Genomic DNA, 9,663 nt, shown 5'->3' on the forward strand with positions numbered 1-9,663 from the left:
TGAGAATGAGATACATAGGGAGAATCTACATCAGTAGGATTAGAATTATCAGTGAAAGGCTCAATAGGCCTTGAACTCACACCTTTCAATCGTCTAATTCTATCCCATCTCTAACTTCTTCAAATAAGAACGTCAGAAAAGTCTTCCACTCTTCTGCATTCAATCCCTCGCATTCCTTACAAGTATTAATAGCAGAACATGAAACCCCCCACATTTACTTTGCATACAGTGTGAGGATCAACCGAAGCTTTCGTATCCTCACCCTGCAGCCTACATTCACACACATTCTCACTCTCACATTAGAATCAGACATACTGAGAAAAATCCAAAAGAGTTATTCCAAAAACAGTCCACTGTAGCGAATGCCAAAACACGATCCAAAATACGTCACCAAAAAAGCCGAAAACGATGATCAAAGGATGAAAAATGAATCTAAGTCAGGAGGTAATAACAACAATGTTGATACCACCGGCGACAGAGAAAATATGATAGAAAACGGGGATGGTTCCTAGTCCTGCCACCCAGGGCAGGCCGGTAGATCACCTGACCTACCTCGACGTGTGGCTGGGCGAGAAGGTTGTGCCAAGGGGGAATCTCTCTCGGTTCTCCTGCGAGAAGAGCCAGCAGGTCCGGATACCAAATGGCCTGTGGCCATTTGGGAGCCACCAGGATCATCCTGAGATTCGGGGTGACCAGTGCTCGACTGATCACCTTGCGAATCAGGCTGAACGGGGGAAAGGCATAGACGAAGAGGTTGTCCCAACGGGTGTTTGAAGAGCGTCCTCTGCAGCTGCCCATGGGTCCGGCCAACGGCTGAGAAGGAAAACCTGAAGCTTTCTGTTGTGCCGGGTGGCGAACAGATCCACGACTGGTCGCCCCCCACAGGTCGAAGAGCCTTTCCGCCACGTCCTGGTGTAGAGACCACTCGGTCCCTATCACCTGATCCCGACGGCTGAGCGTGTCTGCTACTACATTCCTCTTCCCTGGAATGTAGCGTGCCGACAGCTCTATTGATGTGCCTCGGCCCACTCGTGCACCTGCCGAGTCAACTGGTACAACGGGAGAGACACTAGGCCCCCGTTTGTTGACGTAGGCCCACTACCGTGGTGTTGTCGCACATCAACACCACTGAGTGTCCCATCAAGCGGTCCTGGAACTCTTGGAGAGCGAGAAACGCTGCCTTGAGTTCCAGTAGATTGATGTGAAGGTGCTTGTCGTTCTCGTCCCACACTCCTAAAGTCAGCAACTCCTCCAGGTGTGCGCCCCATCCCTCGGTCGATGCGTCTGAGAACAGCTGCATGTCCGGGGGGGGGGGGAGTGCGCAGAGGACGCCTCTTAAGAGGTTCCTGTCGTCCAGCCACCAGGCTATGTCTTGCCGCACCTCCGGTGTCAGTGACACTGGAAAGCTTGGGGGATCCGTCGCCTGTGACCCAACTCTCCTTAGTCTCCACTGAAGAGACTGCAGGTGAAGACGCCCGTGAGGGACTAACTTCTCGAGTGACAAGAGGTGTCCGATCACGACTTGCCATCGCTGAGCTACCTGTTCCTGCCGAGACAGGAACTGGTTGGCTGCCTCCCTGAATCTGCTGATCCGCGAGTCTGCGGGGAAGACTCGCCCTGCTACCGTGTCGATCAGCATACCCAGGTACTTCATCCTCTGCTTGGGCTCGAGATCGGACTTCTCGAAGTTCACAACGATCCCCAGATCGCGACAGAACTCGAGTAGTCGATCCCTGTCCTGTAGCAACTGCGAGCGGGAGCTCGCCAGGACTAACCAATCGTCGAGATACCTCATCAGAACGTATCCCGTGCGAATGGGCCCAAGCAGACACCATAGTGAACACTCGCGTGAACCACTGTGGGGCGGTTGAGAGACTGAAACAAAGTGCCCTGAACTGGTACACCGTCCCGTCGAGGATGAAGCGGAGGTACTTTCTTGAGGACTGATGAATGGGTATTTGGAAATACGCATCCTTCAAGTCCACTGAAAGCATGAAATCGTTCTCCCTGATGGAGTCGAGCACGGAACGTTGCCGTCTCCATCGTGAACCTGGGTCTGGCGAACGAACCGATTCAGGGGAGAGAGATCTATCACCGGGCGCCAGCCTCCCGTAGACTTTTTCCACCAGGAAGAGTCGACTGTAAAAAGCCACCCAGTGACTGATCCGTGACGATTTCTACAGCTCTCTTGCTCAGCATGGCTCTTGATCTCCTGTCTCAATGCTACGTCCTTCGATGACCCTGGAACGTACGACTGCTGTTGGACCGGGTTGGAGGTGAGGGGTGGCCGAGATTCGAAGGGTAATAGATATCCCTCCCGAAGGACATCTACAATCCAGGCACCCCCCCACTTCCGGCAGCAGGTGAGGGGGAACGCCGTCCCTAGCGCTTCCCCCCTTTCTTCGACTTCTTCCCAGAGCCTCCTCGGGAGAAGGAGGGCTGGGAGGAGGGCTGGTTACGGCTCCCCTTTGCAGAAGTCGAAGAAGACAGAGTCTTTCCCCGGGGCTTCGACGCGACTACCGTCTTAGACACCGTGGAAGCGCTAGCCGAGCTCTTTGGCTTGGCCGCAGTCCGAGGCTGCCCAGAAGCCTTCGAGACTGCCTGGTGAACCAGACGGTCACTGTCGTCAGTGCGCCGTCTGTCCACCGCAGCGTCCCCACCATCTCTCCTGGGAAGAGAGACGTGGAACTCCGTAAAGGTCCGTTGCGGAGTCCCAATGCCGCTTCACGCCCAGCAGCCGCCCTGGAAACTCGAGTAAGGACAGCGTCCCTACGTCGGAGAACCAGTTGGCCCACAGGTTTCAACCGTCTGGTGGGCAAGGAAGGAGATGGCTCTTCCCCCAGACTGGCAAAGTCTCCTAAAGGCCGAGTCATCTTCGGGAGAAATTCCCCCGAAGTTGGCTGCGACCTTAGATACTGTGAGGGACCACAGATCTATCCAGGAGACGGCCTGGAAAGCTGCCATGGCAGTGGATTCCAGGCCGAGTGCCTCTTGCTGCGAGAACCATAGGTTCTCGGACAGGAGCTGCTGCAGAGACACACCCGGCGTTAGCCTGGCTAACTCCGGGTTCACCTGTTTGGGCGGCATCGGGTCCTCAGATGGCACGTAAAAACGCCGCTGTCGCAGCAGAGGAGGTGGAAGCAGCTTGCTCGACCTGCCAGACTTGAGAGAATCCTCTTGCCCGGAGACAAGAGATTCTACCTGGTCCAGCACTGAGTCGGCAAGCTCAGAACGCGGCAAACCCACCGTCGGTCTGGGTTCCCTCTTCGGGCCCCAGAACGACTCGAGCCGGGACGTGGGCTCGGATGGTGGGAGCGGCAATCCTTCCCCGAGGTCGTTGTGCTGACGAATCAGCGCAATTACCTCGGCAAAGTTCCTCTGAATCTCAGGAGTGATTGCATCCTGCGGAGTAGGACCGTCCAGTCCCTCGAACAGGAGCAGCTCCCGAGACCCTCCCCCCTCGAGGGGGGGAACAGCGACAGACCCCTCTCGGTCTCCTCCAGCCACTTGTGCATACGACCTGGCCGGTCCGAGAACCGTGCCTGGTACGTAGGACGACGTGGTGGGATCCTGAGGGGCGCACCCCTCACGATCACTCCTCAATACCTCGCCCCTCCCGGTGTAACCCGAGGAGGTTGAAGGTATGGGAGAGGCAGACCTAACGCTCCCTCCTCGCTCGCTGGCAGAACCAGTGGGCTTGGAAGACTGCAGGCGATCGTCAACCCGCGGTGGCGATCGAGCTGCAGGCCTGGTCGAGCCGTCTCGCTGTGGAGAATGGCTGGACTGAGAACAGCGGCCCCGGTCTCGTGTGTCAGAAGAGCTGGTGCTGGTCGCCGTACCCGATCGCTCTCTGTGAGAGTGACGGTCAGGCGACCGGCGAGCTCCACTGTCCGGCTGAGACCGGTGCGTATCCTCCACGGCGCGTCACGTCGCTGGTACCAGCCGTGGCTGGTGCCGGCGAACGGGGGGACCTCTTCCCAGCCTCAGCCCGTGGCCGGTCGTGGACCGTCACGTCAGCCCGGGTAGCCAGCTGCTCGCCGCGAGAGCGAGAGCTGGTCTGGTGAGAGTCGCGTGAGCGGCTGTCACCAGTCTTCCGCTCCGTGCCGTGAACCTGACGCTGAGCTGGCTCAGAGGTCTGGTTCCTAGCTGCACGGTCGCTGGTAGGCAACCGTACACTCGGTACCTCTCGCGAACGAGAGCCGAGACGGATCCTGCTGCCGTGTGTCGAACCACTAACAGCAGGCGAGGAAGTGCCGGTGTTAGCCGGCACCCCTCTGGTCCCCCGTAGTCTTCTTCCTTACGGAAGAAGAGACGGGTCCTGCCCCCTGCCCCGAAGGAGCAGGGTGACCAGCGGAAGAACCCCCGTCTCACCGGAGCGAGACTGGGCCCTTAGAAGCTCCTCCGAAGGAGACTTCTTTAGGGGGGGAGGAGGCGACCTTCTTCTTCTTAGGCGGGGGAGCCTTAGAAGAAGAATGGGGAAGAGGCGGCAGACGACGACGACGACGACGAAGACGATGAAGACGACGAACGACACCCCTTTCCTCCTCTTCTTCTTCTTCGTCAGCTTCCTCAGGACCGATGTCAGATCTGTCATCCAGGGCGGAGCCGGGGCTGCTGTTGCCGAAGCAACAGGGCCCGGACGCACCTGTTCGAACAGATCGGCATCGGGAGCAGCGGCGCCACGAACAGGAACAACGTCAGCAGGTGCAGGCATCACAGGAACAGCAGTGGAGAACGGCAGGAACAGATAACAGGAACGGCAGCAGTGGTCGGCAACATCACGTCCGTGAACAGCGGCTGGACAGGTACGGCAGGTACGGCAGGCTGTACAGGCGACCCAGGTGACGGACCAGCGGTCAACACACATCCTAGGTACTGGTGGGAGGTCCAGGGGCGAGCTCTCTGGGCACACGAAGTCCGGTCGAGGCAGCACGGCAAACCCAGGCGGCGGCATCACACTCCCCCGTGGTACGGCGACTGGCCCTGCACCGATGTAGTTGGTGTAACAGAGACCGCGTGCGGGGTGTACACCAGGTGAGGAGGTGAAGCATAGCCAGGGAGTTGAAAGGGTCGTGGTGGTGGTCGTCACCGTAGCATGCGTGACCGCCACAGAGCCAGCGAGATGGTAGAGCAGCCCCTGGACACTCGGCACGCCCTGCAGACCCAACGATGCCCACACCTGTCCGAGGTCGTCCTTCGCGGCAACAGCACCTGAGGAAGCAAAGGTCGGGTGATTAGCAGGATCCTCTACCCGTCCGTGCGATGTAGACGAACGGATAGAGGACCCAGAGTACAACTCAACATCGGGGTATCTCGCGCCCTTCCTCCACACTCGACAGATCGGGTGATGGAGAAGGGACCCTAGAAACCCCCCCGAAGGGGAAGGCGCCAAAACGTGGGAGCTGAGCGGGCGGCAGGAAAGAAGACGAAGTGTCCGTAACCAAAGGAGTCGCGGGAGAGCTTTCCGACGACTCCTTTGCAGGCCTTCGCTTCTTCCTACCTTCGTACAAGCCCCACTGCGCCTCCGACCAAGACATACAGACTTCACAGGGCTCGGCTCGGGTACATTCGCGGCCCCGACACCGAGCGCACAAAATATGTGGATCAATTTCAGGAAACGGAGCGGAACTTACCGCTTTAATTTAACGCCCTTCGGTACCCGGGCATAATCTCCGGAGGGTAGCGGGGCGTGGAGATTTCATAATTGATCAAGTAATTCACAATTGAAGTAATAAAGAGGAAATGATTGTACTTACAATGATAACTCATACACAAACACAACCATATACTCAGGGAAAGCAAACGACGAGAAGCGGGCAGAGAGCGTCGAACACACACGTCTACTCGCTGTGAGGCCGAAAGCAAAAGTGATTTGTTTACCTCCCAGTCGCGCGCGCGCGCCTGTCGGACAAGCAGTTAACTACCGAACCCCTTGTTCGAAAGCTTACGACTTATCCAGCTGCCGCTAGTACCTTCCTATTGTAAAAGGACCGAAGGTTTGTATGCCGTGTCGGAACAAACCAAGATCCTTTAATTCACAATTGAATTCAATGGAAATAAATATGAAATGATTGTACTTACAATTCAGTTTCACTAGATAAATAGAAAAAGAAAAACACAACCATGCGAAAGCAACGACGATGAAGCGGGCAGAGAGCGATGATACACGTCTACACGCCAGCAGGCCGAAAGCAAAAGTGATTTGTTTACCTCCCAGTCGCGCGCGCGCGCCTGTCGGACAAGCAGTTAACTACCGAACCCCTTGTTCGAAAGCTTACGACCTATCCAGCTGCCGCCAGTACCTTCCTATTGTAAAAGGACCGAAGGTTTGTATGCCGTGTCGGAACAAATGAAAGAATTTATAGAAGAGCTCTGTTGGCAACACTAAGATGTAAGGTGTTGTCAGTGAACCAAGATGGCTGCTTTCATTTTTTCTATCTCGACGGGTATGGATTGGAGGTAAGATTTTTTTATTTTTGTAGCATCCAATTTAACTTGAGACATCCATATCATGTTGTTTCCTAATCTTGAATGAAGCCTGATCCTATTGGTAAGGTATTGAATATGAATATTAGACAGATGTACGTGATATATGAAGATATATCTAGGTTTTATCCAACATTGTTGCTGTGATACTGGTTTGAAGGCAATATGGCTCGTAGGGGGTATAGTGTACATTGTTGTGAGGGGGTGTAGCATACAAAAATTTCTTACATACTTTATTTTTTACACTCAAACAAGATAAAACCCCTACGTAATAGTTTACTTACATTCAATATGAAGAAATGCAAGTACCAGGTGTGTAATAGGTGCCCAAAAAAAACTGTTACATGGTTGAAATGGTAAGGGAAAATAAATATTTTCTGAATGCAATTGAAATGTGATGTTACACATGTAATGATGTTTAGTGAGAATATGCAGTATTGTACGTGTGTTGTGAAGTTTATAATTGTGTAGGGTGATTGGATACATTTTTATTTTTTTCAAAAACAGCTGTAGGTATGGGGGTGCAGCGTACGATGGTGTACGTTGCACCCCACACTTGACACATACTGTTTATTTTGGTAATTACCAGTTATTTGATGAATTGTAATTTCACTTGCAGACTTATCATGCCGAGGACGTTTGTGCCTAAGGGGGAGAGGCAAACAGACAGAACTGCTTTGAAGGAGGCTTTTCAGTACTGTGTGGTAACAGGATGCAGTATCAGGGAAGCTTGCAAGAAGTTTGGAGTGAACGTGATGACCTTACAGGAGGCAGTCAGTAGATCCAGAAAGTTATCTGATGCTAAGACCTTTGTCCCTCTCCATGGCAGTCCCCACAAGGTCTTCACAGGGGAGGAGACACAGATTTGTGATTACGCTATCAAGATTGCAAAGAAGTTCCAATGTATTCATTTAACATGAAATGAGGTAGGCCTAGGAGTGATAAATGTACAAAACTGACTTTATTTTTCCACTGTTTTCTTAAATAAACAATATTGGATGCTTATTTGTTTTATTTCACACAACAAAATATCATTCACAAAACTTCTTATTGGTATTGCAGGGATGAAATGGACATGTAGCCTAATACTGATCGCCAAGATAAGGCTAAAAAAACTCCTTCTCTATTGCTCGTTCATTAATAGAACACCATAGATAATATGTTTGTTTAATTTTAGACAGCAATATCTAATTCATTATAATTTGTAATGAATTTTTTTGGGGTGAAAATAGAATGGGATCACCCCCACTATGGGGGTGATCCATACAAAATGGAAATTTTTGGTTAAATAGCTAAAAAAGGTCCCTAGTTTTGTATTGATAAAATTTAGTTGTGTGACGTTGGTAGCCCATTACTTGGGGAATACTTCTAACCCACAGCCTTATTTTCAAGGTTTAAATCTGATTTTTCAGTAATATTTTTCCACTAATAGTAGTACGTTATACCCCCACACTACCCTACTATAGCCTAGTTACAAGACTGTGCAACTCACATTTAAGCAAGGTTAGGATAGTCTAAGTACTAGGATACCTAGCTATCCCTTTCAGTGATCTTAAAACTTCTTCAGCTTTTGTCATTTGTTTGGCAACTGTTAGGTAGGTAGTAGTAATCCAAAACACAAACTAGCCTATGTATTCATAGAAGATTATAATATGATTTAGGCTAAACACTTTTTAAACCACTAGCCTAGCAGGTGTACCTAGGTAGGTAGTTCATTCACTTTTCCTACCCCACCCCTACCCATTCTGGATTCTCAGTGGAGCCCCAACAGGGGAGAGAAATACTATTGGTACATAAAAAGCTGCACAAACAATAATTTTCAAATAGGTACCTACCTACCACACAAAAATTTTTTGAATACCTATACCTACTAGCTAAAAAACAAACATTGGTAGGTATAGGCTAGTACCTAGTAGGTAGCTAGCTAGGTCTACGTAAACAATTAGAAATTTGGTAGCCTAGGTTACGTTTTTCAAGTAGCCTATTTAAAGAAGTCCGTTTTGGGTACCTCTCACATAACTAATTGCTCTATATTTGGACTTAGGGTTGACAGTCAAGCCCTTCCTTCGTCTGGGCTGGTACGTTCTTGGTTAAGGCTGTCAGGCACAAAAAAGTATGACCAGCATCTTCCTACGACCAGTCACAACGGTGCTCTACTTAGGCCTGTCTATGGTAGCATGAAGTCTCAGATTAGGACTGTCAGAATAAGAATACTTACATGTAATAAAAAACAATTAAGGACAGAAGACACAATGAATATGCTTACAACACACAGCCGTATTAGGTATCTAGAGGGTTGTGATAGTGTATTGAACTTTGACCGCCAGTACGATCGCGTTCGAGCTGACGTCGACGTCAGACTGACAGAGTGACAGTCACTGTTGCTGACTACTTCACAGTCATATGTGTTCGAGTCTCTGAAAACTTGACAGCTCTGGATAAATCAGACACACGTATATATTATATATCTATATATAATTATATAATATATAATATATATATATATAATATATATATTAATAATAATGTTTTAATATAAAAAAAATTAAGTAAAAACCAAAAAAATAAAAAAACGAATCGGCACATACAAACTAAAAACTTAAAGTAAAACAAAATTACGAAAAAATGAGTACATTTTTAGTTTATGTGCGATTCGTTTTATTTTTTATCTCTACTGAAGATTTTAGTATGACAATTCATTTTATTGTAATTATATATATATATATATATATGTGTGTGTGTGTGTGTGTGTGTGTGTGTGTGTGTGTGTGTGTGTGTGTGTGTGTACTGTGGAACAATATCAACTTTGATCATAATATAAATCTAAAGCCCTGAGAACCAAGAAATAAATTCGAGCACTGGGATTCTTGCTAATTTTGTTTGAAATTAAGTTATCACGATCATATACATCAACGAAACCGTGGTCGAGTCCCCGAATTCTTGTCACTAAGGGCTGTGAGGAAAAAAAAATGCTTATTGGAGTGCTCCGTGATATGATATAGCTGTGGTTGCGTTCGAATCTTCTAGAGATCCATGGACTAAATTATCTTCATTCATCGCGTATATCTATCATCAGCATCGCGGTTTTTTCTATTTGGAGTTCCTATTAGCCTTTATTCGGTCTATTGTGGGCTCCATTTGCCTTTCAGTTATGGTTTGTCCTCATCGTTCAGAACT

General features: G+C 49.7%; 1 long non-coding RNA gene across 1 annotated transcript in view; it reads right to left on the minus strand.

The window, feature by feature from the left end:
• LOC135215710 (uncharacterized) overlaps positions 1-8,906 on the minus strand; it is a 40,955-nt gene extending 32,049 nt beyond the window's left edge. Inside the window, exon 1 of the long non-coding RNA XR_010314758.1 lies at positions 8,753-8,906. This is a non-coding gene — a long non-coding RNA (uncharacterized LOC135215710). The remainder of the gene's footprint in view (positions 1-8,752) is intronic.
• Between the last annotated feature and the right edge of the window lie 757 nt (positions 8,907-9,663).

This window comes from Macrobrachium nipponense, chromosome 5 (genome assembly GCF_015104395.2).
Source record: "Macrobrachium nipponense isolate FS-2020 chromosome 5, ASM1510439v2, whole genome shotgun sequence".
Classification (NCBI taxonomy): domain Eukaryota; kingdom Metazoa; phylum Arthropoda; class Malacostraca; order Decapoda; family Palaemonidae; genus Macrobrachium; species Macrobrachium nipponense.